A 19,290-nucleotide genomic window follows, 5' to 3' on the forward strand; every position below is an offset into this window, starting at 1 on the left:
CTCAATTTACATTTACAAATTTTACTCCTCCCGCAACCCCCCACCCCCCCTCCACCTCTTCTTGCTGCTCTGCCTCCCACACAAACAAACTACAAGCCCAACCCTTCATTGCCTTCTATTCAAATATTACATCAAATAAACATGCTCAAACACCAAGTCTTAAGGGCTGTAGCATCTGTCAAACTGGACAAATACCCAGGCCCGCATCAAATCTATCCCACACTCTTAAGAGAAGTAAGACACCAAATAGCACAGGCTCTCACCATCATTTTACAATCCTCTCTGGCTACAGGTGTGGTGCCCGACCACTGGAGGACTGCTAACGTGCTACCGTTCTTTCAAAAGGGAGAGAGGGATAGACCGCATAATTACAGGCCAGTCAGCCTAACCTCGGTGGTGGGAAAATTATTGGAAAAAGTTCTGAGGGACAGGAGAAATCTTCATTTAGAAAGACACGGATTAATCAGGGACAGTCAGCATGGATTTCTTAACGGAAGGTCGTGTCTGACTAACGCAATTCAATTTTTCGAGGAGGTAACAAGGAGGGTCGATGAGGGTAGTGCCTTTGATGTAGTCTATATGGATTTTAGCAAGGCTTTTGATAAGGTCCCGCATGCCAGATTGGTCACGAAAGTAAAAGCCCATGGGATCCAAGGCAAAGTGGCAAGTTGGATCCAAAATTGGCTCAGAGGCAGGAAACAAAGGGTAATGGTCGAAGGGTGTTTTTGTGACCGGAAGGCTGTTTCCAGTGGGGTTCCGCAGGGCTCACAGAATCACAGAAACCCCACAGTGCAGATAGAGGCCATTTCGGCCCATCGAGCCTGCACCGACTCAGTACTGGGCCCTTTGCTTTTTCTGGTATATATCAATGATTTGGATTTGAATGTAGGAAGTATGATTAAGAAGTTTGCAGATGATACAAAAATTGGCCGTGTGGTTAATAATGAAACAGAATGCTGTAGACTGCAGGAAGATATCAATGGACTCGTCTAGTGGGCAGAACAGTGGCAAATGGAATTCAGTTGGAATACACAATAAATGGTAGGACACTGAGAAATGCAGAGGATCAGCGGGACCTTGGAGTGCATGTCCACAGATCCCTGAAGGTAGCAGGACAGGTAGATAAAGTGGTTAAGCAGGCATACGGGATACTTGCCTTTATTAGCCGAGGCGTAGAATATAAGAGCGGGGAGGTTATGCTTCAACTGTATAAAACACTAGTTAGGCCGCAGCTAGAGTGCCGCGTGCAGTTCTGGTCACCACATTACAAGAAGGATGCGATTGCACTAGAGAAGGTGCAGAGGAGATTTCCGAGGATGTTGCCTGGGCTGGGGAATTTTAGTTATGAGGAAAGATTGGATAGGCTGGGGTTGTTTTCTTTGGAACACAGGAGGCTGAGGCGAGACCTAATTGAGGTGTGTAAAATTATGAGGGGCCGAGATAGAGTGGATAGGAAGGACCTATTTCCCTTAGCAGAAGGGTCAATAATAGATTTCAAGTAATTGGTAGGAGGTTTACAGGGAATTTGAGGAGACATTTTTTCACCCAGTGTATGGTGGGGGTCTGGAATGCACTGCCTGAAAGGGTGGTAGAGGCAGAAACCCTCATCACGTTTAAAAAGTACTTGGATATGCACTTGAACTGCCGTAACCTACAAGGCTACGGACCAAGTGCTGTAAAGTGGGATTTGGGTGGATTGCTCTTTGTCGGCTGGCACGGACAAGATGGGCCGAATGGCCTCCTTCTGTGCTGTAAATTTCTATGACTCTGCCTGATCATGTGACATCTGCCCACACGACTTCTACAAATGTTATTACATTGTAGCCAGGATTGTTTAGTTTCCAATTCCGCCCATTTTGAAGCCAGGTCTCCGTTATGGCTACTATTGCATAACCCCATGTGGCAACTTGCGCCTGCAACTCGTCAATCTTATTTGTAACACTCCTCGCATTAACACACATGCATTTCAACAGCATGCTAGTTGGCTTTCCTTTTTTCCTGAATTTAACTGCTGCTCTTTCTACATTCTTCTTTGTTCTGTTGCTGTTTGTCCCTCCGAGTTTTCTATGCACCTTGTCTCTCCTCTCTGCTGCTGTGTCCTGGTGGCCCTCCGCCAGTGTGTGTATTTTGGCTATCTTATTTTCTTCTTCTGCTTATTTCGGCCCTGTGTCTGGAGCCCCTTGCATTTGTGTAGCAGCAGGAGAATGTGCAGCGAAGAAATGGTCAAAGGAAAGCGAGAGAGAGAGAGAGAGAGAGAGAGAGAGCAGCAAAAAGGATGTTGATTGATTAAGAGCAGTGTGTGCGCGTGTGTGCAAAACGTTGAGCAGCCTGTGGCGGCAGCAAAAGCCTACAGCACCTGGTATTCCCAGGCGGTCTCCCATCCAAGTACTAACCAGGCCTGACTCTGCTTCGCTTCCGAGATCAGACGAGATCGGGCGTATTCAGACTAGTATGGCCGCAGGCATATGCTAGCTGGCTTTCTCTTTACTTAAAGCTGTCGCCCATTTTTTTCTCTTCTACGCATTCATACAAGTATTCAACACTCAATTTACATTTACAAATTTTACTCCTCCCGCAACCCCCCACCCCCCCTCCACCTCTTCTTGCTGCTCTGCCTCCCACACAAACAAACTACAAGCCCAACCCTTCATTGCCTTCTATTCAAATATTACATCAAATAAACATGCTCAAACACCAAGTCTTAAGGGCTGTAGCATCTGTCAAACTGGACAAATACCCAGGCCCGCATCAAATCTATCCCACACTCTTAAGAGAAGTAAGACACCAAATAGCACAGGCTCTCACCATCATTTTACAATCCTCTCTGGCTACAGGTGTGGTGCCCGACCACTGGAGGACTGCTAACGTGCTACCGTTCTTTCAAAAGGGAGAGAGGGATAGACCGCATAATTACAGGCCAGTCAGCCTAACCTCGGTGGTGGGAAAATTATTGGAAAAAGTTCTGAGGGACAGGAGAAATCTTCATTTAGAAAGACACGGATTAATCAGGGACAGTCAGCATGGATTTCTTAACGGAAGGTCGTGTCTGACTAACGCAATTCAATTTTTCGAGGAGGTAACAAGGAGGGTCGATGAGGGTAGTGCCTTTGATGTAGTCTATATGGATTTTAGCAAGGCTTTTGATAAGGTCCCGCATGCCAGATTGGTCACGAAAGTAAAAGCCCATGGGATCCAAGGCAAAGTGGCAAGTTGGATCCAAAATTGGCTCAGAGGCAGGAAACAAAGGGTAATGGTCGAAGGGTGTTTTTGTGACCGGAAGGCTGTTTCCAGTGGGGTTCCGCAGGGCTCACAGAATCACAGAAACCCCACAGTGCAGATAGAGGCCATTTCGGCCCATCGAGCCTGCACCGACTCAGTACTGGGCCCTTTGCTTTTTCTGGTATATATCAATGATTTGGATTTGAATGTAGGAAGTATGATTAAGAAGTTTGCAGATGATACAAAAATTGGCCGTGTGGTTAATAATGAAACAGAATGCTGTAGACTGCAGGAAGATATCAATGGACTCGTCTAGTGGGCAGAACAGTGGCAAATGGAATTCAGTTGGAATACACAATAAATGGTAGGACACTGAGAAATGCAGAGGATCAGCGGGACCTTGGAGTGCATGTCCACAGATCCCTGAAGGTAGCAGGACAGGTAGATAAAGTGGTTAAGCAGGCATACGGGATACTTGCCTTTATTAGCCGAGGCGTAGAATATAAGAGCGGGGAGGTTATGCTTCAACTGTATAAAACACTAGTTAGGCCGCAGCTAGAGTGCCGCGTGCAGTTCTGGTCACCACATTACAAGAAGGATGCGATTGCACTAGAGAAGGTGCAGAGGAGATTTCCGAGGATGTTGCCTGGGCTGGGGAATTTTAGTTATGAGGAAAGATTGGATAGGCTGGGGTTGTTTTCTTTGGAACACAGGAGGCTGAGGCGAGACCTAATTGAGGTGTGTAAAATTATGAGGGGCCGAGATAGAGTGGATAGGAAGGACCTATTTCCCTTAGCAGAAGGGTCAATAATAGATTTCAAGTAATTGGTAGGAGGTTTACAGGGAATTTGAGGAGACATTTTTTCACCCAGTGAATGGTGGGGGTCTGGAATGCACTGCCTGAAAGGGTGGTAGAGGCAGAAACCCTCATCACGTTTAAAAAGTACTTGGATATGCACTTGAACTGCCGTAACCAACAAGGCTACGGACCAAGTGCTGTAAAGTGGGATTTGGGTGGATTGCTCTTTGTCGGCTGGCACGGACAAGATGGGCCGAATGGCCTCCTTCTGTGCTGTAAATTTCTATGATTCTGCCTGATCATGTGACATCTGCCCACACGACTTCTACAAATGTTATTACATTGTAGCCAGGATTGTTTAGTTTCCAATTCCGCCCATTTTGAAGCCAGGTCTCCGTTATGGCTACTATTGCATAACCCCATGTGGCAACTTGCGCCTGCAACTCGTCAATCTTATTTGTAACACTCCTCGCATTAACACACATGCATTTCAACAGCATGCTAGTTGGCTTTGCTTTTTTCCTGAATTTAACTGCTGCTCTTTCTACATTCTTCTTTGTTCTGTTGCTGTTTGTCCCTCCGAGTTTTCTATGCACCTTGTCTCTCCTCTCTGCTGCTGTGTCCTGGTGGCCCTCCGCCAGTGTGTATATTTTGGCTATCTTATTTTCTTCTTCTGCTTATTTCGGCCCTGTGTCTGGAGCCCCTTGCATTTGTGTAGCAGCAGGAGAATGTGCAGCGAAGAAATGGTCAAAGGAAAGCGAGAGAGAGAGACAGAGAGAGAGAGAGAGAGAGCAGCAAAAAGGATGTTGATTGATTAAGAGCAGTGTGTGCGCGTGTGTGTGCAAAACGTTGAGCAGCCTGTGGCGGCAGCAAAAGCCTACTGCACCCGGTATTCCCAGGCGGTCTCCCATCCAAGTACTAACCAGGCCTGACTCTGCTTAGCTTCCGAGATCAGACGAGATCGGGCACATTCAGACTAGTATGGCTGTAGGCATATGCTAGCTGGCTTTCTCTTTACTTAAAGCTGTCGCCCATTTTTTTCTCTTCTACGCATTCATACAAGTATTCAACACTCAATTTACATTTACAAATTTTACTCCTCCCGCAACCCCCCACCCCCCCTCCACCTCTTCTTGCTGCTCTGCCTCCCACACAAACAAACTACAAGCCCAACCCTTCATTGCCTTCTATTCAAATATTACATCAAATAAACATGCTCAAACACCAAGTCTTAAGGGCTGTAGCATCTTTCAAACTGGACAAATACCCAGGCCCGCATCAAATCTATCCCACACTCTTAAGAGAAGTAAGACACCAAATAGCACAGGCTCTCACCATCATTTTACAATCCTCTCTGGCTACAGGTGTGGTGCCCGACCACTGGAGGACTGCTAACGTGCTACCGTTCTTTCAAAAGGGAGAGAGGGATAGACCGCATAATTACAGGCCAGTCAGCCTAACCTCGGTGGTGGGAAAATTATTGGAAAAAGTTCTGAGGGACAGGAGAAATCTTCATTTAGAAAGACACGGATTAATCAGGGACAGTCAGCATGGATTTCTTAACGGAAGGTCGTGTCTGACTAACGCAATTCAATTTTTCGAGGAGGTAACAAGGAGGGTCGATGAGGGTAGTGCCTTTGATGTAGTCTATATGGATTTTAGCAAGGCTTTTGATAAGGTCCCGCATGCCAGATTGGTCACGAAAGTAAAAGCCCATGGGATCCAAGGCAAAGTGGCAAGTTGGATCCAAAATTGGCTCAGAGGCAGGAAACAAAGGGTAATGGTCGAAGGGTGTTTTTGTGACCGGAAGGCTGTTTCCAGTGGGGTTCCGCAGGGCTCAGAGAATCACAGAAACCCCACAGTGCAGATAGAGGCCATTTCGGCCCATCGAGCCTGCACCGACTCAGTACTGGGCCCTTTGCTTTTTCTGGTATATATCAATGATTTGGATTTGAATGTAGGAAGTATGATTAAGAAGTTTGCAGATGATACAAAAATTGGCCGTGTGGTTAATAATGAAACAGAATGCTGTAGACTGCAGGAAGATATCAATGGACTCGTCTAGTGGGCAGAACAGTGGCAAATGGAATTCAGTTGGAATACACAATAAATGGTAGGACACTGAGAAATGCAGAGGATCAGCGGGACCTTGGAGTGCATGTCCACAGATCCCTGAAGGTAGCAGGACAGGTAGATAAAGTGGTTAAGCAGGCATACGGGATACTTGCCTTTATTAGCCGAGGCGTAGAATATAAGAGCGGGGAGGTTATGCTTCAACTGTATAAAACACTAGTTAGGCCGCAGCTAGAGTGCCGCGTGCAGTTCTGGTCACCACATTACAAGAAGGATGCGATTGCACTAGAGAAGGTGCAGAGGAGATTTCCGAGGATGTTGCCTGGGCTGGGGAATTTTAGTTATGAGGAAAGATTGGATAGGCTGGGGTTGTTTTCTTTGGAACACAGGAGGCTGAGGCGAGACCTAATTGAGGTGTGTAAAATTATGAGGGGCCGAGATAGAGTGGATAGGAAGGACCTATTTCCCTTAGCAGAAGGGTCAATAATAGATTTCAAGTAATTGGTAGGAGGTTTACAGGGAATTTGAGGAGACATTTTTTCACCCAGTGAATGGTGGGGGTCTGGAATGCACTGCCTGAAAGGGTGGTAGAGGCAGAAACCCTCATCACGTTTAAAAAGTACTTGGATATGCACTTGAACTGCCGTAACCTACAAGGCTACGGACCAAGTGCTGTAAAGTGGGATTTGGGTGGATTGCTCTTTGTCGGCTGGCACGGACAAGATGGGCCGAATGGCCTCCTTCTGTGCTGTAAATTTCTATGATTCTGCCTGATCATGTGACATCTGCCCACACGACTTCTACAAATGTTATTACATTGTAGCCAGGATTGTTTAGTTTCCAATTCCGCCCATTTTGAAGCCAGGTCTCCGTTATAGCTACTATTGCATAACCCCATGTGGCAACTTGCGCCTGCAACTCGTCAATCTTATTTGTAACGCTCCTCGCATTAACACACATGCATTTCAACAGCATGCTAGTTGGCTTTGCTTTTTTCCTGAATTTAACTGCTGCTCTTTCTACATTCTTCTTTGTTCTGTTGCTGTTTGTCCCTCCGAGTTTTCTATGCACCTTGTCTCTCCTCTCTGCTGCTGTGTCCTGGTGGCCCTCCGCCAGTGTGTGTATTTTGGCTATCTTATTTTCTTCTTCTGCTTATTTCGGCCCTGTGTCTGGAGCCCCTTGCATTTGTGTAGCAGCAGGAGAATGTGCAGCGAAGAAATGGTCAAAGGAAAGCGAGAGAGAGAGACAGAGAGAGAGAGAGAGAGAGAGAGAGCAGCAAAAAGGATGTTGATTGATTAAGAGCAGTGTGTGCGCGTGTGTGTGCAAAACGTTGAGCAGCCTGTGGCGGCAGCAAAAGCCTACTGCACCCGGTATTCCCAGGCGGTCTCCCATCCAAGTACTAACCAGGCCTGACTCTGCTTAGCTTCCGAGATCAGACGAGATCGGGCGCATTCAGACTAGTATGGCCGTAGGCATATGCTAGCTGGCTTTCTCTTTACTTAAAGCTGTCGCCCATTTTTTTCTCTTCTACGCATTCATACAAGTATTCAACACTCAATTTACATTTACAAATTTTACTCCTCCCGCAACCCCCCACCCCCCCTCCACCTCTTCTTGCTGCTCTGCCTCCCACACAAACAAACTACAAGCCCAACCCTTCATTGCCTTCTATTCAAATATTACATCAAATAAACATGCTCAAACACCAAGTCTTAAGGGCTGTAGCATCTTTCAAACTGGACAAATACCCAGGCCCGCATCAAATCTATCCCACACTCTTAAGAGAAGTAAGACACCAAATAGCACAGGCTCTCACCATCATTTTACAATCCTCTCTGGCTACAGGTGTGGTGCCCGACCACTGGAGGACTGCTAACGTGCTACCGTTCTTTCAAAAGGGAGAGAGGGATAGACCGCATAATTACAGGCCAGTCAGCCTAACCTCGGTGGTGGGTAAATTATTGGAAAAAGTTCTGAGGGACAGGAGAAATCTTCATTTAGAAAGACACGGATTAATCAGGGACAGTCAGCATGGATTTCTTAACGGAAGGTCGTGTCTGACTAACGCAATTCAATTTTTCGAGGAGGTAACAAGGAGGGTCGATGAGGGTAGTGCCTTTGATGTAGTCTATATGGATTTTAGCAAGGCTTTTGATAAGGTCCCGCATGCCAGATTGGTCACGAAAGTAAAAGCCCATGGGATCCAAGGCAAAGTGGCAAGTTGGATCCAAAATTGGCTCAGAGGCAGGAAACAAAGGGTAATGGTCGAAGGGTGTTTTTGTGACCGGAAGGCTGTTTCCAGTGGGGTTCCGCAGGGCTCACAGAATCACAGAAACCCCACAGTGCAGATAGAGGCCATTTCGGCCCATCGAGCCTGCACCGACTCAGTACTGGGCCCTTTGCTTTTTCTGGTATATATCAATGATTTGGATTTGAATGTAGGAAGTATGATTAAGAAGTTTGCAGATGATACAAAAATTGGCCGTGTGGTTAATAATGAAACAGAATGCTGTAGACTGCAGGAAGATATCAATGGACTCGTCTAGTGGGCAGAACAGTGGCAAATGGAATTCAGTTGGAATACACAATAAATGGTAGGACACTGAGAAATGCAGAGGATCAGCGGGACCTTGGAGTGCATGTCCACAGATCCCTGAAGGTAGCAGGACAGGTAGATAAAGTGGTTAAGCAGGCATACGGGATACTTGCCTTTATTAGCCGAGGCGTAGAATATAAGAGCGGGGAGGTTATGCTTCAACTGTATAAAACACTAGTTAGGCCGCAGCTAGAGTGCCGCGTGCAGTTCTGGTCACCACATTACAAGAAGGATGCGATTGCACTAGAGAAGGTGCAGAGGAGATTTCCGAGGATGTTGCCTGGGCTGGGGAATTTTAGTTATGAGGAAAGATTGGATAGGCTGGGGTTGTTTTCTTTGGAACACAGGAGGCTGAGGCGAGACCTAATTGAGGTGTGTAAAATTATGAGGGGCCGAGATAGAGTGGATAGGAAGGACCTATTTCCCTTAGCAGAAGGGTCAATAATAGATTTCAAGTAATTGGTAGGAGGTTTACAGGGAATTTGAGGAGACATTTTTTCACCCAGTGAATGGTGGGGGTCTGGAATGCACTGCCTGAAAGGGTGGTAGAGGCAGAAACCCTCATCACGTTTAAAAAGTACTTGGATATGCACTTGAACTGCCGTAACCTACAAGGCTACGGACCAAGTGCTGTAAAGTGGGATTTGGGTGGATTGCTCTTTGTCGGCTGGCACGGACAAGATGGGCCGAATGGCCTCCTTCTGTGCTGTAAATTTCTATGATTCTGCCTGATCATGTGACATCTGCCCACACGACTTCTACAAATGTTATTACATTGTAGCCAGGATTGTTTAGTTTCCAATTCCGCCCATTTTGAAGCCAGGTCTCCGTTATGGCTACTATTGCATAACCCCATGTGGCAACTTGCGCCTGCAACTCGTCAATCTTATTTGTAACACTCCTCGCATTAACACACATGCATTTCAACAGCATGCTAGTTGGCTTTGCTTTTTTCCTGAATTTAACTGCTGCTCTTTCTACATTCTTCTTTGTTCTGTTGCTGTTTGTCCCTCCGAGTTTTCTATGCACCTTGTCTCTCCTCTCTGCTGCTGTGTCCTGGTGGCCCTCCGCCAGTGTGTGTATTTTGGCTATCTTATTTTCTTCTTCTGCTTATTTTGGCCCTGTGTCTGGAGCCCCTTGCATTTGTGTAGCAGCAGGAGAATGTGCAGCGAAGAAATGGTCAAAGGAAAGCGAGAGAGAGAGAGAGAGCAGCAAAAAGGATGTTGATTGATTAAGAGCAGTGTGTGCGCGTGTGTGTGCAAAACGTTGAGCAGCCTGTGGCGGCAGCAAAAGCCTACTGCACCTGGTATTCCCAGGCAGTCTCCCATCCAAGTACTAACCAGGCCTGACTCTGCTTAGCTTCCGAGATCAGACGAGATCGGGCGCATTCAGACTAGTATGGCCGTAGGCATATGCTAGCTGGCTTTCTCTTTACTTAAAGCTGTCGCCCATTTTTTTCTCTTCTACGCATTCATACAAGTATTCAACACTCAATTTACATTTACAAATTTTACTCCTCCCGCAACCCCCCACCCCCCCTCCACCTCTTCTTGCTGCTCTGCCTCCCACACAAACAAACTACAAGCCCAACCCTTCATTGCCTTCTATTCAAATATTACATCAAATAAACATGCTCAAACACCAAGTCTTAAGGGCTGTAGCATCTTTCAAACTGGACAAATACCCAGGCCCGCATCAAATCTATCCCACACTCTTAAGAGAAGTAAGACACCAAATAGCACAGGCTCTCACCATCATTTTACAATCCTCTCTGGCTACAGGTGTGGTGCCCGACCACTGGAGGACTGCTAACATGCTACCGCTCTTTCAAAAGGGAGAGAGGGATAGACCGCATAATTACAGGACAGTCAGCCTAACCTCGGTGGTGGGAAAATTATTGGAAAAAGTTCTGAGGGACAGGAGAAATCTTCATTTAGAAAGACACGGATTAATCAGGGACAGTCAGCATGGATTTCTTAACGGAAGGTCGTGTCTGACTAACGCAATTCAATTTTTCGAGGAGGTAACAAGGAGGGTCGATGAGGGTAGTGCCTTTGATGTAGTCTATATGGATTTTAGCAAGGCTTTTGATAAGGTCCCGCATGCCAGATTGGTCACGAAAGTAAAAGCCCATGGGATCCAAGGCAAAGTGGCAAGTTGGATCCAAAATTGGCTCAGAGGCAGGAAACAAAGGGTAATGGTCGGAAGGGTGTTTTTGTGACCGGAAGGCTGTTTCCAGTGGGGTTCCGCAGGGCTCACAGAATCACAGAAACCCCACAGTGCAGATAGAGGCCATTTCGGCCCATCGAGCCTGCACCGACTCAGTACTGGGCCCTTTGCTTTTTCTGGTATATATCAATGATTTGGATTTGAATGTAGGAAGTATGATTAAGAAGTTTGCAGATGATACAAAAATTGGCCGTGTGGTTAATAATGAAACAGAATGCTGTAGACTGCAGGAAGATATCAATGGACTCGTCTAGTGGGCAGAACAGTGGCAAATGGAATTCAGTTGGAATACACAATAAATGGTAGGACACTGAGAAATGCAGAGGATCAGCGGGACCTTGGAGTGCATGTCCACAGATCCCTGAAGGTAGCAGGACAGGTAGATAAAGTGGTTAAGCAGGCATACGGGATACTTGCCTTTATTAGCCGAGGCGTAGAATATAAGAGCGGGGAGGTTATGCTTCAACTGTATAAAACACTAGTTAGGCCGCAGCTAGAGTGCCGCGTGCAGTTCTGGTCACCACATTACAAGAAGGATGCGATTGCACTAGAGAAGGTGCAGAGGAGATTTCCGAGGATGTTGCCTGGGCTGGGGAATTTTAGTTATGAGGAAAGATTGGATAGGCTGGGGTTGTTTTCTTTGGAACACAGGAGGCTGAGGCGAGACCTAATTGAGGTGTGTAAAATTATGAGGGGCCGAGATAGAGTGGATAGGAAGGACCTATTTCCCTTAGCAGAAGGGTCAATAATAGATTTCAAGTAATTGGTAGGAGGTTTACAGGGAATTTGAGGAGACATTTTTTCACCCAGTGTATGGTGGGGGTCTGGAATGCACTGCCTGAAAGGGTGGTAGAGGCAGAAACCCTCATCACGTTTAAAAAGTACTTGGATATGCACTTGAACTGCCGTAACCTACAAGGCTACGGACCAAGTGCTGTAAAGTGGGATTTGGGTGGATTGCTCTTTGTCGGCTGGCACGGACAAGATGGGCCGAATGGCCTCCTTCTGTGCTGTAAATTTCTATGACTCTGCCTGATCATGTGACATCTGCCCACACGACTTCTACAAATGTTATTACATTGTAGCCAGGATTGTTTAGTTTCCAATTCCGCCCATTTTGAAGCCAGGTCTCCGTTATGGCTACTATTGCATAACCCCATGTGGCAACTTGCGCCTGCAACTCGTCAATCTTATTTGTAACACTCCTCGCATTAACACACATGCATTTCAACAGCATGCTAGTTGGCTTTCCTTTTTTCCTGAATTTAACTGCTGCTCTTTCTACATTCTTCTTTGTTCTGTTGCTGTTTGTCCCTCCGAGTTTTCTATGCACCTTGTCTCTCCTCTCTGCTGCTGTGTCCTGGTGGCCCTCCGCCAGTGTGTGTATTTTGGCTATCTTATTTTCTTCTTCTGCTTATTTCGGCCCTGTGTCTGGAGCCCCTTGCATTTGTGTAGCAGCAGGAGAATGTGCAGCGAAGAAATGGTCAAAGGAAAGCGAGAGAGAGAGAGAGAGAGAGAGAGAGAGCAGCAAAAAGGATGTTGATTGATTAAGAGCAGTGTGTGCGCGTGTGTGCAAAACGTTGAGCAGCCTGTGGCGGCAGCAAAAGCCTACAGCACCTGGTATTCCCAGGCGGTCTCCCATCCAAGTACTAACCAGGCCTGACTCTGCTTCGCTTCCGAGATCAGGCGTATTCAGACTAGTATGGCCGCAGGCATATGCTAGCTGGCTTTCTCTTTACTTAAAGCTGTCGCCCATTTTTTTCTCTTCTACGCATTCATACAAGTATTCAACACTCAATTTACATTTACAAATTTTACTCCTCCCGCAACCCCCCACCCCCCCTCCACCTCTTCTTGCTGCTCTGCCTCCCACACAAACAAACTACAAGCCCAACCCTTCATTGCCTTCTATTCAAATATTACATCAAATAAACATGCTCAAACACCAAGTCTTAAGGGCTGTAGCATCTTTCAAACTGGACAAATACCCAGGCCCGCATCAAATCTATCCCACACTCTTAAGAGAAGTAAGACACCAAATAGCACAGGCTCTCACCATCATTTTACAATCCTCTCTGGCTACAGGTGTGGTGCCCGACCACTGGAGGACTGCTAACGTGCTACCGTTCTTTCAAAAGGGAGAGAGGGATAGACCGCATAATTACAGGCCAGTCAGCCTAACCTCGGTGGTGGGAAAATTATTGGAAAAAGTTCTGAGGGACAGGAGAAATCTTCATTTAGAAAGACACGGATTAATCAGGGACAGTCAGCATGGATTTCTTAACGGAAGGTCGTGTCTGACTAACGCAATTCAATTTTTCGAGGAGGTAACAAGGAGGGTCGATGAGGGTAGTGCCTTTGATGTAGTCTATATGGATTTTAGCAAGGCTTTTGATAAGGTCCCGCAAGCCAGATTGGTCACGAAAGTAAAAGCCCATGGGATCCAAGGCAAAGTGGCAAGTTGGATCCAAAATTGGCTCAGAGGCAGGAAACAAAGGGTAATGGTCGAAGGGTGTTTTTGTGACCGGAAGGCTGTCACAGAAACCCCACAGTGCAGATAGAGGCCATTTCGGCCCATCGAGCCTGCACCGACTCAGTACTGGGCCCTTTGCTTTTTCTGGTATATATCAATGATTTGGATTTGAATGTAGGAAGTATGATTAAGAAGTTTGCAGATGATACAAAAATTGGCCGTGTGGTTAATAATGAAACAGAATGCTGTAGACTGCAGGAAGATATCAATGGACTCGTCTAGTGGGCAGAACAGTGGCAAATGGAATTCAGTTGGAATACACAATAAATGGTAGGACACTGAGAAATGCAGAGGATCAGCGGGACCTTGGAGTGCATGTCCACAGATCCCTGAAGGTAGCAGGACAGGTAGATAAAGTGGTTAAGCAGGCATACGGGATACTTGCCTTTATTAGCCGAGGCGTAGAATATAAGAGCGGGGAGGTTATGCTTCAACTGTATAAAACACTAGTTAGGCCGCAGCTAGAGTGCCGCGTGCAGTTCTGGTCACCACATTACAAGAAGGATGCGATTGCACTAGAGAAGGTGCAGAGGAGATTTCCGAGGATGTTGCCTGGGCTGGGGAATTTTAGTTATGAGGAAAGATTGGATAGGCTGGGGTTGTTTTCTTTGGAACACAGGAGGCTGAGGCGAGACCTAATTGAGGTGTGTAAAATTATGAGGGGCCGAGATAGAGTGGATAGGAAGGACCTATTTCCCTTAGCAGAAGGGTCAATAATAGATTTCAAGTAATTGGTAGGAGGTTTACAGGGAATTTGAGGAGACATTTTTTCACCCAGTGTATGGTGGGGGTCTGGAATGCACTGCCTGAAAGGGTGGTAGAGGCAGAAACCCTCATCACGTTTAAAAAGTACTTGGATATGCACTTGAACTGCCGTAACCTACAAGGCTACGGACCAAGTGCTGTAAAGTGGGATTTGGGTGGATTGCTCTTTGTCGGCTGGCACGGACAAGATGGGCCGAATGGCCTCCTTCTGTGCTGTAAATTTCTATGACTCTGCCTGATCATGTGACATCTGCCCACACGACTTCTACAAATGTTATTACATTGTAGCCAGGATTGTTTAGTTTCCAATTCCGCCCATTTTGAAGCCAGGTCTCCGTTATGGCTACTATTGCATAACCCCATGTGGCAACTTGCGCCTGCAACTCGTCAATCTTATTTGTAACACTCCTCGCATTAACACACATGCATTTCAACAGCATGCTAGTTGGCTTTCCTTTTTTCCTGAATTTAACTGCTGCTCTTTCTACATTCTTCTTTGTTCTGTTGCTGTTTGTCCCTCCGAGTTTTCTATGCACCTTGTCTCTCCTCTCTGCTGCTGTGTCCTGGTGGCCCTCCGCCAGTGTGTGTATTTTGGCTATCTTATTTTCTTCTTCTGCTTATTTCGGCCCTGTGTCTGGAGCCCCTTGCATTTGTGTAGCAGCAGGAGAATGTGCAGCGAAGAAATGGTCAAAGGAAAGCGAGAGAGAGAGAGAGAGAGAGAGAGAGAGCAGCAAAAAGGATGTTGATTGATTAAGAGCAGTGTGTGCGCGTGTGTGCAAAACGTTGAGCAGCCTGTGGCGGCAGCAAAAGCCTACAGCACCTGGTATTCCCAGGCGGTCTCCCATCCAAGTACTAACCAGGCCTGACTCTGCTTCGCTTCCGAGATCAGACGAGATCGGGCGTATTCAGACTAGTATGGCCGCAGGCATATGCTAGCTGGCTTTCTCTTTACTTAAAGCTGTCGCCCATTTTTTTCTCTTCTACGCATTCATACAAGTATTCAACACTCAATTTACATTTACAAATTTTACTCCTCCCGCAACCCCCCACCCCCCCTCCACCTCTTCTTGCTGCTCTGCCTCCCACACAAACAAACTACAAGCCCAACCCTTCATTGCCTTCTATTCAAATATTACATCAAATAAACATGCTCAAACACCAAGTCTTAAGGGCTGTAGCATCTGTCAAACTGGACAAATACCCAGGCCCGCATCAAATCTATCCCACACTCTTAAGAGAAGTAAGACACCAAATAGCACAGGCTCTCACCATCATTTTACAATCCTCTCTGGCTACAGGTGTGGTGCCCGACCACTGGAGGACTGCTAACGTGCTACCGTTCTTTCAAAAGGGAGAGAGGGATAGACCGCATAATTACAGGCCAGTCAGCCTAACCTCGGTGGTGGGAAAATTATTGGAAAAAGTTCTGAGGGACAGGAGAAATCTTCATTTAGAAAGACACGGATTAATCAGGGACAGTCAGCATGGATTTCTTAACGGAAGGTCGTGTCTGACTAACGCAATTCAATTTTTCGAGGAGGTAACAAGGAGGGTCGATGAGGGTAGTGCCTTTGATGTAGTCTATATGGATTTTAGCAAGGCTTTTGATAAGGTCCCGCATGCCAGATTGGTCACGAAAGTAAAAGCCCATGGGATCCAAGGCAAAGTGGCAAGTTGGATCCAAAATTGGCTCAGAGGCAGGAAACAAAGGGTAATGGTCGAAGGGTGTTTTTGTGACCGGAAGGCTGTTTCCAGTGGGGTTCCGCAGGGCTCACAGAATCACAGAAACCCCACAGTGCAGATAGAGGCCATTTCGGCCCATCGAGCCTGCACCGACTCAGTACTGGGCCCTTTGCTTTTTCTGGTATATATCAATGATTTGGATTTGAATGTAGGAAGTATGATTAAGAAGTTTGCAGATGATACAAAAATTGGCCGTGTGGTTAATAATGAAACAGAATGCTGTAGACTGCAGGAAGATATCAATGGACTCGTCTAGTGGGCAGAACAGTGGCAAATGGAATTCAGTTGGAATACACAATAAATGGTAGGACACTGAGAAATGCAGAGGATCAGCGGGACCTTGGAGTGCATGTCCACAGATCCCTGAAGGTAGCAGGACAGGTAGATAAAGTGGTTAAGCAGGCATACGGGATACTTGCCTTTATTAGCCGAGGCGTAGAATATAAGAGCGGGGAGGTTATGCTTCAACTGTATAAAACACTAGTTAGGCCGCAGCTAGAGTGCCGCGTGCAGTTCTGGTCACCACATTACAAGAAGGATGCGATTGCACTAGAGAAGGTGCAGAGGAGATTTCCGAGGATGTTGCCTGGGCTGGGGAATTTTAGTTATGAGGAAAGATTGGATAGGCTGGGGTTGTTTTCTTTGGAACACAGGAGGCTGAGGCGAGACCTAATTGAGGTGTGTAAAATTATGAGGGGCCGAGATAGAGTGGATAGGAAGGACCTATTTCCCTTAGCAGAAGGGTCAATAATAGATTTCAAGTAATTGGTAGGAGGTTTACAGGGAATTTGAGGAGACATTTTTTCACCCAGTGTATGGTGGGGGTCTGGAATGCACTGCCTGAAAGGGTGGTAGAGGCAGAAACCCTCATCACGTTTAAAAAGTACTTGGATATGCACTTGAACTGCCGTAACCTACAAGGCTACGGACCAAGTGCTGTAAAGTGGGATTTGGGTGGATTGCTCTTTGTCGGCTGGCACGGACAAGATGGGCCGAATGGCCTCCTTCTGTGCTGTAAATTTCTATGACTCTGCCTGATCATGTGACATCTGCCCACACGACTTCTACAAATGTTATTACATTGTAGCCAGGATTGTTTAGTTTCCAATTCCGCCCATTTTGAAGCCAGGTCTCCGTTATGGCTACTATTGCATAACCCCATGTGGCAACTTGCGCCTGCAACTCGTCAATCTTATTTGTAACACTCCTCGCATTAACACACATGCATTTCAACAGCATGCTAGTTGGCTTTCCTTTTTTCCTGAATTTAACTGCTGCTCTTTCTACATTCTTCTTTGTTCTGTTGCTGTTTGTCCCTCCGAGTTTTCTATGCACCTTGTCTCTCCTCTCTGCTGCTGTGTCCTGGTGGCCCTCCGCCAGTGTGTGTATTTTGGCTATCTTATTTTCTTCTTCTGCTTATTTCGGCCCTGTGTCTGGAGCCCCTTGCATTTGTGTAGCAGCAGGAGAATGTGCAGCGAAGAAATGGTCAAAGGAAAGCGAGAGAGAGAGAGAGAGAGAGAGAGAGAGCAGCAAAAAGGATGTTGATTGATTAAGAGCAGTGTGTGCGCGTGTGTGCAAAACGTTGAGCAGCCTGTGGCGGCAGCAAAAGCCTACAGCACCTGGTATTCCCAGGCGGTCTCCCATCCAAGTACTAACCAGGCCTGACTCTGCTTCGCTTCCGAGATCAGACGAGATCGGGCGTATTCAGACTAGTATGGCCGCAGGCATATGCTAGCTGGCTTTCTCTTTACTTAAAGCTGTCGCCCATTTTTTTCTCTTCTACGCATTCATACAAGTATTCAACACTCAATTTACATTTACAAATTTTACTCCTCCCGCAACCCCCCACCCCCCCTCCACCTCTTCTTGCTGCTCTGCCTCCCACACAAACAAACTACAAGCCCAACCCTTCATTGCCTTCTATTCAAATATTACATCAAATAAACATGCTCAAACACCAAGTCTTAAGGGCTGTAGCATCTGTCAAACTGGACAAATACCCAGGCCCGCATCAAATCTATCCCACACTCTTAAGAGAAGTAAGACACCAAATAGCACAGGCTCTCACCATCATTTTACAATCCTCTCTGGCTACAGGTGTGGTGCCCGACCACTGGAGGACTGCTAACGTGCTACCGTTCTTTCAAAAGGGAGAGAGGGATAGACCGCATAATTACAGGCCAGTCAGCCTAACCTCGGTGGTGGGAAAATTATTGGAAAAAGTTCTGAGGGACAGGAGAAATCTTCATTTAGAAAGACACGGATTAATCAGGGACAGTCAGCATGGATTTCTTAACGGAAGGTCGTGTCTGACTAACGCAATTCAATTTTTCGAGGAGGTAACAAGGAGGGTCGATGAGGGTAGTGCCTTTGATGTAGTCTATATGGATTTTAGCAAGGCTTTTGATAAGGTCCCGCATGCCAGATTGGTCACGAAAGTAAAAGCCCATGGGATCCAAGGCAAAGTGGCAAGTTGGATCCAAAATTGGCTCAGAGGCAGGAAACAAAGGGTAATGGTCGAAGGGTGTTTTTGTGACCGGAAGGCTGTTTCCAGTGGGGTTCCGCAGGGCTCACAGAATCACAGAAACCCCACAGTGCAGATAGAGGCCATTTCGGCCCATCGAGCCTGCACCGACTCAGTACTGGGCCCTTTGCTTTTTCTGGTATATATCAATGATTTGGATTTGAATGTAGGAAGTATGATTAAGAAGTTTGCAGATGATACAAAAATTGGCCGTGTGGTTAATAATGAAACAGAATGCTGTAGACTGCAGGAAGATATCAATGGACTCGTCTAGTGGGCAGAACAGTGGCAAATGGAATTCAGTTGGAATACACAATAAATGGTAGGACACTGAGAAATGCAGAGGATCAGCGGGACCTTGGAGTGCATGTCCACAGATCCCTGAAGGTAGCAGGACAGGTAGATAAAGTGGTTAAGCAGGCATACGGGATACTTGCCTTTATTAGCCGAGGCGTAGAATATAAGAGCGGGGAGGTTATGCTTCAACTGTATAAAACACTAGTTAGGCCGCAGCTAGAGTGCCGCGTGCAGTTCTGGTCACCACATTACAAGAAGGATGCGATTGCACTAGAGAAGGTGCAGAGGAGATTTCCGAGGATGTTGCCTGGGCTGGGGAATTTTAGTTATGAGGAAAGATTGGATAGGCTGGGGTTGTTTTCTTTGGAACACAGGAGGCTGAGGCGAGACCTAATTGAGGTGTGTAAAATTATGAGGGGCCGAGATAGAGTGGATAGGAAGGACCTATTTCCCTTAGCAGAAGGGTCAATAATAGATTTCAAGTAATTGGTAGGAGGTTTACAGGGAATTTG

General features: G+C 46.5%; 6 non-coding genes and 1 pseudogene across 6 annotated transcripts; all 7 read right to left on the minus strand.

The window, feature by feature from the left end:
• Positions 1-2,344: 2,344 nt before the first annotated feature.
• LOC147103639 (5S ribosomal RNA) lies at positions 2,345-2,463 on the minus strand. Its single transcript, XR_015072448.1, has one exon. It is a non-coding gene; the product is annotated as a 5S ribosomal RNA (ribosomal RNA).
• A 2,429-nt stretch (positions 2,464-4,892) lies between these two features.
• On the minus strand, positions 4,893-5,011 carry LOC147103640 (5S ribosomal RNA). Its single transcript, XR_015072761.1, has one exon. It is a non-coding gene; the product is annotated as a 5S ribosomal RNA (ribosomal RNA).
• A 2,435-nt stretch (positions 5,012-7,446) lies between these two features.
• On the minus strand, positions 7,447-7,565 carry LOC147103641 (5S ribosomal RNA). The gene has a single exon (XR_015072544.1). It is a non-coding gene; the product is annotated as a 5S ribosomal RNA (ribosomal RNA).
• Positions 7,566-9,978: 2,413 nt separating this feature from the next.
• LOC147103642 (5S ribosomal RNA) lies at positions 9,979-10,097 on the minus strand. The gene has a single exon (XR_015072637.1). It is a non-coding gene; the product is annotated as a 5S ribosomal RNA (ribosomal RNA).
• A 2,424-nt stretch (positions 10,098-12,521) lies between these two features.
• On the minus strand, positions 12,522-12,630 carry LOC147103643 (5S ribosomal RNA; annotated as a pseudogene).
• Positions 12,631-15,022: 2,392 nt separating this feature from the next.
• LOC147103644 (5S ribosomal RNA) lies at positions 15,023-15,141 on the minus strand. The gene has a single exon (XR_015072449.1). It is a non-coding gene; the product is annotated as a 5S ribosomal RNA (ribosomal RNA).
• A 2,423-nt stretch (positions 15,142-17,564) lies between these two features.
• On the minus strand, positions 17,565-17,683 carry LOC147103645 (5S ribosomal RNA). Its single transcript, XR_015072451.1, has one exon. It is a non-coding gene; the product is annotated as a 5S ribosomal RNA (ribosomal RNA).
• Positions 17,684-19,290: the final 1,607 nt, after the last annotated feature.

The sequence above is a fragment of the Somniosus microcephalus genome, chromosome 19 (genome assembly GCF_052327205.1).
Source record: "Somniosus microcephalus isolate GS21.2 chromosome 19, FLI_Smic_1.0, whole genome shotgun sequence".
NCBI classification, from domain to species: Eukaryota; Metazoa; Chordata; class Chondrichthyes; order Squaliformes; family Somniosidae; genus Somniosus; species Somniosus microcephalus.